This window comes from Erithacus rubecula (genome assembly GCF_903797595.1).
Source record: "Erithacus rubecula genome assembly, chromosome: 9".
NCBI classification, from domain to species: Eukaryota; Metazoa; Chordata; class Aves; order Passeriformes; family Muscicapidae; genus Erithacus; species Erithacus rubecula.
Window position 1 is genome coordinate 28,556,115 of NC_136660.1, and position 8,399 is coordinate 28,564,513.

General features: G+C 47.9%; 1 protein-coding gene across 2 annotated transcripts in view; it reads right to left on the minus strand.

The window, feature by feature from the left end:
- HSPA12A (heat shock protein family A (Hsp70) member 12A) overlaps nucleotides 1–7,510 on the minus strand; it is a 55,140-nt gene extending 47,630 nt beyond the window's left edge. For both annotated transcript variants that reach the window (XM_079312679.1, XM_079312680.1), the window contains exon 1: nucleotides 7,370–7,510. The gene's annotated coding sequence lies outside the window, so the exon portion shown is untranslated. The remainder of the gene's footprint in view (nucleotides 1–7,369) is intronic.
- Nucleotides 7,511–8,399: the final 889 nt, after the last annotated feature.

Genomic DNA, 8,399 nt, shown 5'->3' on the forward strand with positions numbered 1-8,399 from the left:
GCCACCACCAATTTTCTGTGAACTTAATTTGAGATGAAAGAAACACGCAAGAACTCGCAATAACCTTCTGAAAATGCCACATGGGTTATGTTCACTTCTCCTCTAGTTGACAGGACACAGGCTAAACTACTTTACCTACTTTTGTTCTGACCTCACTAATGCTTGGTAAGATGGACTAAAGCTGAGCAATCACACTGCCCTGCACACCAGGTCTGTAATGCCCCAGCAGGTCCTCACCAACAGCTCAGTCTGCCTTCAACTCAAACCCTTCCACCATCCACACTCTAAGGTCTCAAATCCAGCTCCACCCTGAATGACCTGAGAGTTTTCCAGCTTCTGTGATCAGTCAGCTGCCTTTTCCCTCCCATTTCCTTCCCATGCCCTGATGTGATTCCAGTGTGCTGGAAACCTGCACATGCTCCAGAGTTTGGGGTTAGGGAACTCACCAGCAGTGCCCTGCAGTGATCCCTCTCTTCCCACATTTCAGCTCTTCCATAGCCATGCACTACTGCCAGGAGAGAACTCTGATCCTGGTTTACCTCTTGCAAAAGGCAGGCTACATGTTGTGATAAGGTTAGCAACAGATTTGGCAGCTCAGAGCTGAAAATTCTCCCTGATCTTCCTAAATATTCCCCAAGACAGTTCTGTAAGAGACAACTTCAGGGCACACTACCTAAACTTCTCTTCCTTCCTTTACATTTCCTTGCACCATTTGCCTCTGAGCAAGAATTGTCTCCCTGGAACATGTAAGGCTCAAAAAGCAAAACCCAAGATGTATGGAGCTAAGGTCCTGTGAAAAGATACCTTCCTGGAAAAGGTTTCCTGCTGCTTCTCCCTCATCACCATGTCTGTCCTCATCCACCTCCTCCACTTGGCTCACTGCAAGGCTGTCAGGAATGGCACCACTAAGATTATGCTCTAATTCCCAGGACCATACTGGTAAAACAGAACATTTGTGATGCTAATGACTCTCTTTGAGAAAAACACCATTGCCCAACTCAAACTGGACTGGTTCACTGCCTTTTCTCTCTGCAAAACATGATCAAAATATTACAGCTATAAATGCCTGTTCTACTACAAGTTTCTATTTAAGAACCACCTCAAGATGCAATTGTATCCTGAAAAGAATGCAATCCTACCCTTCTCATTCAAGATATTCAAAGGAATACTATTCATAAAACAAGAATCACTGTTCAGCTTTTCAGACTGTGCATCCAGTACACAGGAATAAGAACATTTGGGGGGCATTTGTTTACTTAGAAGGCAAAAAGGTTATTTAGCTTTCAAGCATTCCTAGATTCAAACAGTATCTTGCAATGCATCAAGCTGGATGAATGTAGTGACACCTTTTTCTTAAAACATGAATTGGAAAAAAAATTTGAATATGTTTGTCTTCATTTTGACAATCTTCTGGAAGGCTTAACATGATTCACACATTTACAGAGTCTTGACAAGAGAAAACCAACCACTCTCATCAATTCACAGGAAAAAAAAAAAAAGATAAGCAGGGGGTAGGGTAAAAACAAAAGCCCAACTAGAACAGCCATTACTTGTAGCAGTCAGCATGAGTGATGCTGTATATAAATCTCCTCATATTCTTCAAGGCTATTAAACCCATTTTTGTTCAAAGATGGAAAAACAAAAGAATAGTTACTGTGACGAAACTGCAAAAATCGGTATCAAATTTGACAAGTCATTAGCAAAGTCATCTATGAAACCTTAGTCTATGGTTATTGATTTAGCTTCTGAGCAACATATAAAAAAAAATATTTTCTTTCTTTTTATTAGATGGTCTTGAAAACACATAGTTACCAGCTTAAAGGAAAGCTTAAAGAAAAAATACCTTATGAGAAAAGAAGAAATTACCTGATTAGTATTTGTGGAGTAGATCACAAAATCATGCCATCACCAACCAAAATCCACTTCTAGAGGTTTTTATACCAACACCTGTCAGGGCTGCATTCAAATGCCATGATGGTGCATCCACAGAGACCACAGTGACCAGCCAGAAAACCAACTACAAATTTCCACTGCCACGGTGACAATCCCCTGGCACAACCTTCAAAGGAGTTCCTGTGGCTAAAATCCTAACAGGAGCATAGCTGAGTAAGAAGAGTGCTCCTACAAAAGGTTGATTTTTGAATGCAGCACGTCCACAGTGACAATGCTGAAAGCTTCTGTAAATGGCATGCCCTGCCGTTCTGATTACTGAGAGTGCTCTACTCAGGTATCCATGGAAACTTGAGAAATAGATGTTAAATTTATTTGGATCTGCTTGGCACCAGGAAATGGGACTAGTTGCCAGTCAGCCCAGTCTAACCACAGGTATTTTGATCTTTAATCATGGAGAAGGCATCGAGAGTCCTCAAATGATGAGGAAACTCACCCGTGTGAAATGGTCACATTTCTGAAACAATGACAAAATGAGGAGGCAAGGATGCACTGAAGAACTTTTATTTTAATGGTGTTATTACCACTTGAGAGAGAAAAATACCCCAATCCCTATAATGAGGAAAGAGACATCCAAATATACACTCTTCCAATCCTACAGGGAACAGGACAAAAAAGAATTTTGGATACAAATACACAGAACCTGGTAGGGACAGGTGGACATGGAGTACTCAGGACTGTAAAACCCTTTAAAAGAAACTGCTTCAACCCTAAAGACTGGTCCTGAATAATACTGAGAACTAGGGACATATCCAGAAATGGTCAAACTGAAGTTGTGTTCCCAGATCATTCCCTCTGGGAGAAGGAAGTAGCAAAAGGAGAGCAATTTATCTCTGCTTCCTTCCCCAAGGAAACTTGTGCAGGTTGGGCAAGCTCCTGCCCTGTAATAGGAACTGATTTTCTTCAGAGACAGAATGTGGATTAACTCTCTTAGATGGCATGGAATTGCTATTATTGAACTACACTCACATCCACACTTTTTTGGACTCCAACTGGTAATGATTACAAGAAATCTCTCTCAGTATTCCTCAGAAACTGCATCTGCAGAGTACAGCCCGAGGTGTTGAGTTAAAAGCTGAAAGCAAAATCCCCTCCAGGTCTCCCATTCTTGCAAATTTAGGTGCCCTTGGAAGTGATCCATGTGCCCAGAGTGTGTAAATCTGTAAGAGAGCTCAGGATCTGGGCCAGGGAGCACCCAGTGAGTCCCAGGGGAGCGCAGAGCAGCGAGCCAGGGCTGGGGAGCACCAGCACAGCTCACAAACCACTCTGCTGTCCTTGACACACCCTCCTGCAGTCCTGAGTGAAGAACAAAGGCATTCTAGCCTGTCTGGACATCATATTCTGAGGAGTTTCGTTTATTTATTTGCTTACTTAGAACTGAATGTGTTTTCCTCTTCATTTACATGAAAACGTTTTTCAAATCCCTCTGAGACAGCCTTTGAAGGAATTTCCTGTTTTAATACTGATTACTGACACAGATCACCACTGCCATACTAATTTTAAAACACTGCAAAGTCACTATTTTAATAGCAGTTATGGCAAAATTTTAAACTTGCATTTGTTTATTTTAAATGCATACCACTATGATTCTTAACAGCACAGCACATTTTGAATAATGGGAGCTATGGAACATTCTTTCAATATCAAAAATGTGCAGATTGGATGCAATGACCCAGCAGCCAGGACACTTGTCACAGTGAGGAAGATGAAGCCTGCAGAGCTGTCACAGGCATTTCACATCACCAAGGCTCAGCCTTGGCAGCAGCACTCCCTCAGTGCAACACCAACATCTGTGACCTTACAGCACCAAACAGCTGCACACTCTGCAGTGGAACATCTGTGAAGCAACTGTGCCATTTACAGCCACAACCAATGGACTCCAGAGCTCAACCCTGAAACAGACTCCAGGTCCTCCTGGCACCTCTCTCACCACTGCCAAACACCAGCCTGGAGCTTCACCCATCCTTGTTTTCAACCAGTCAGGCTGCTAAAGAGAAATGTGACAAGTGCCATACAGAAACTGAGTAATTATGTAAGAATTCATCTATGGATAGACAAAGATTTCACTAAAGCTGCATAAAGAAAATAACAACAGCTAGTTCATGTAAGGAAAATTAAAAAAAAAAAGGAACAGATGCAAACTCCCCAAAAAGGTCATGTTGCTTCATACCAAATTAAGGTCATGACTGTTCTCAGTCTCCTAATTGAAAGTAGCATTGTTTGCGTGCATTGTTTTTTATTCCTTTTACATTCTCCATTAGCATTAACTGGGAGCCAGCAGAGCTTTTTTAGATATTAAAAAAAAAAAAAAAAAGCCAATTTGCTTCTTCACAATACCTACAGACTAAAACAGCCACAGGGAGAAGTTTCTAAAACCATAAATGGTGTGCTCTTTGAAGTCAAATACTTGTGAAATCCCATCTGACACATTGTCAAAAGGCAGAACCAATTCAGGTATGGAAAACTGACACAATGGGACACTTTTAATACTATTGTTTCAAAGTAAAAAGTATATTCTTAAGATTTTTTTTAAAGAAAGGGATGATTGCTTGGTGTATTTATAGAGAGAATGGGTGAAATCATAATAGATGGGAGCAAAAAGGAATTAATCCCTTGGAACACCTTAAAAGAATAAGTAACTGGAAATTTTAAAATATTTGACCAGATTTGTAGCTTTAAAAGGAAAAAATAAAAGAAATCCAGACTTAATTGCAACAGCAGACATGAAGCCCAGAAGGGGCCTAAAAAATTTCAACAGCATTGCCATGAAAGTGGAGAAGTTGACCACAGCAGGTCACATCAACTCAGCCAATGAAAGAAGCATTTGGCAGAAAAAAGCACAAGATGAGACACCAGTCAAGTCCCATATAACCCCAATCACCATTGACACAGTCAGAAAGCAAAACATATCCTAAACCCTGACATGTTCATGAAGGGATCAGGTACTTTATAGCTGAGGCAGCATTCTGGTCCTGCTGCACAGAACTGGCCTCCCAGAGGCTGCTTTGACTTGAGCTGACATCCAAGGCTGCAGCATCCTCTCCAGCTCCTGCTGACAGTTGCATCTGACTGAAACCCAGGTTACTCCCTGCACATCAGGATAAACCCCCTTTACTGCTGCAGAAATGCATCAGCTGAAAATGCCACTGGACAGAACAGACCTCTTGGGACCTCTCTACAGCTGACTGAGGCTTTGGGGACACTTTGCAGGTACAGAGCAGGGCAGATCTGTTGAACTCCGACTGCTGTCCCCATGGGAATGAACTAAACATTCAGGCTGAAAGCTTACAGGGTGTCTATCCTAAAGGAAAACTTGTCAGCTCAATCAGCATTACCCCATTACAATCCAAAGGCTTTAAAAATGCCAAAAAACCAGTATAATTAGAGGCTTTACATGCAATAGCTCCTGGGTATGAACAATTTCACTAACCAAGCTGCAGATACCGCAGTGCTGTGCTAAGTGAAGCTATGAAGATGATGGGCAGGCACTGCATACAGCATTCAGCTGTTTTACATACAGACATTTCTTTTACGCATTGTACTGTGCTGCAAGAAGTGGCTGCAGCTTCAATACTGTCAATAGAACACACACTAAATCACAATTTATCTCTGAAGCCTTTTTTTTCCTCTGACAGCCTCAGCATACCAGTGCATGGAAAGAACATAAAGATTTCTGGCATCACAAATCATTGCTTTACTAGCTGGTCTTCTGTCTTCTAACCAAATCCCTCCTGCACAGATTCTCCCTGTGTCACAAGTTACTTCACTTCAGTATTACATTGCACCAACCTTGCAACTTGGCAGAAAACAAAACGTGATACCCTGCCATCAGAAAGACAAATGAACCTGTCAGTCTATTCTTCCCTTTGTCAGTTGCATGCTAGAAAATTGTTACAGGTTACTTCAAACCAAACAGACATTGAAATTTTTTTTTAGGAAGCAATGAGAAAACATTTAGATGTGGTGACAAGGAAGAACCCAATAGAGCATCTTGAAGATTCAACTAGTTTCTAAGTAGTTCCTTCTGGTTTAGTTTGGGGTTTTTAATGGACACTTTATGATTCATTTATTCCACTTACAGTGAAATTAGGCTACATCACTCAAAATGTTCCCCAAATCCTACTATAATCAAACTTAAAAGGTTAAGTTTCCCCATGCATTTCTGCCAGCACCGTTGGCTCAGCATTACAGTTTCCTCAAGCCTTTGCAGCATACAGTGAGGAAGAAGGTAGGAGAGATCGAATGAAATCAGGCTGAGTCTGCATTTCCCTTGGGGTTATTCACCCATATCATTTGTATCCTAGGAACCCTCTGCCCTCCCCCAGCTCCGTTCCCACACAAGGAGAGACCACCCCGTCCTGCAAAGGCTGCGCTGTTTTTACCAGACACAGTGTAACCCCCAACCCACAGCATCCTTGATTCAGGCAAAGCAAGATTCAGCCAGCTCAAGCCAAGTTTACAGAAATGGACACGAGGCCCCCTTAACGCGGTGAAACGGCACCGGTGGGGTTTCCCCCATCCCTACATCCCGCCGGGAGCTCCGCGGTCCCGGGGCTGCGCCAGGATGCTCAGGCAGGCGCTCAGCCCACACAGCGCTGTCTCTCCCACCCGGCTGCCAGGTCTTTCTTTTCCGGTGCATCAGGCTTCTCGCTATACACGGGTGCTGCTCTGTCAGCAGCTCCTGAGCTCCGGTCCGAGCCCTCCTCCCTCTGCCCACTGCTGGGAAAGGGAGAGACCCCGACCCGCGGGGAGCCACAAAGGCCCGTCCGGCGGGGATGCCGCGCCCGCCGCAGCGCCCGGCGCCGGCCAGGGCGCCCGCCCCGCCTCGCCCCCGCCCGGCCGTGCCGCCGCATTGTTTTGTCACCTGGGTCCCCCCGCGGTGCGGCACCGGCTCCCCGGGGACCGCACGCGATGGAGGAGCGGCGGCGCTGACCGGCGGGCGGGGGTTCGCGGGTCAAACTCCGCACCGGGATGAGCTCCGCACCGGGCAGAGCTACGCACCGGGATGAGCTCCGCACCGGGCCGAGCTCCGCACCGGGCCGAGCTCCGCACCCGGCTGAGCTCCGCACCCGGCTGAGCTCTGCACGGACCGCGCTTCGCACCGGGATGAGCTCCGCACCGGGCCGTGCTCCGTGCCCGGCTGAGCTCGGCATCGAGCCGCGCTCCCACCCGCACCGAGCCGCGCTCCCACCCGCACCGAGCCGCCGCCGCAGCCGGCCCCGCCCGCGGGGCATCCCCCGAGCCGCGGCACCGCGGGGCCCTGCCCTGCCCCGCCCCGCACGCCGGCCACGGCCGGGACATTGTCTGCCGCCTCCCGCCTCCCCCTGCTCCGGACGGGGCTCCTCCGGTTCCAGATGGTTTCCCCCACAAGCCGCGCCCGCCGGCGGCAGCGCTCCTGCATTGCGGCGGGGCCCCTCACCTGCGGCACCGCTCTCTCCTCCGGCATGGCCCGGTGCTGCCGCGCTCGCCGGGGCACGGGCCGGCGGCGGAGCTGCGCTGCCCGCCCCGGGGGAGGCTCCGCTGCTGCTCCAGTCCCCGCCCCGCTGCGCCTTCCTGCGGCCGGTGCGGAGCGAGGGGAAGAGGCTGCGCGCCCGGCCCGGCGCTGACGGGCTTCCCGCGCCGGCTGCGGGCTGCGCCGCCCCTCCCCTCCCCGGCCGCTCCCGCAGCCGCACAAGGAACGCACCGGCGGGGGGGCCGCGGCCAGGGGCGGCCCGGCCCCAGATGCGGATTTCACGGCCACTGAAGCGGAAAGCCCTCCGCGGTGACAGCCAGAGAAAGAGACCCCTCTCTGCGGCCGGAGGTGACACCCCGGCTCGGCCCTGTGCGCCAGCCAAGGGTGCTGGAGTCCAGCGGAGACGGAGCGTGAGAAGGCTGCGAAGGTTACCGCAGCTGTTCCCCGGGCTGTCGGGGACAGTCAGAAATCATGCACGGGTCCCCCGACATCATGTATTACGGGGTGGCTTGCACGGCATGGCATTCTTTATATTTGAACTCTCCCGCATGGTTCTGCAGTGCTGTCAGGCCGAGAACTTCGTGTTTCCAATGATTTTTAGCTATTTGTCTCCAGGACCTGGGAGAGAGACACCCCTACTGTCACTTGATCCATTATGAAGTTTAAGAGTTTTCCAAACTAAGTAAGAAGTCATTGCAAACACAAGAGTATAAAAATAAGGGTGGTATCCTCCCATGAACAATCCTGTAGCCAGAAAAGGTTTTCTTCTTGCCCACTCGTGCTTCATGGTGTAATTCTCCTTTACTTTGCAGCCTCAGCAGCCATTCATACTTTGAAAGCAGTGCTAGCATTTCACATGAAATAAATAAGGGCATTCACTCCAGGCACAGCCTCGGTTCCTTGCTGACTCCTGGGCTCAGGAGGTCACTGATACTCATGACAGTGTAAAATCCACCCAAAGTTCTCCCAAGTCCCCTCCCTAAAGCTGTTGCTCACG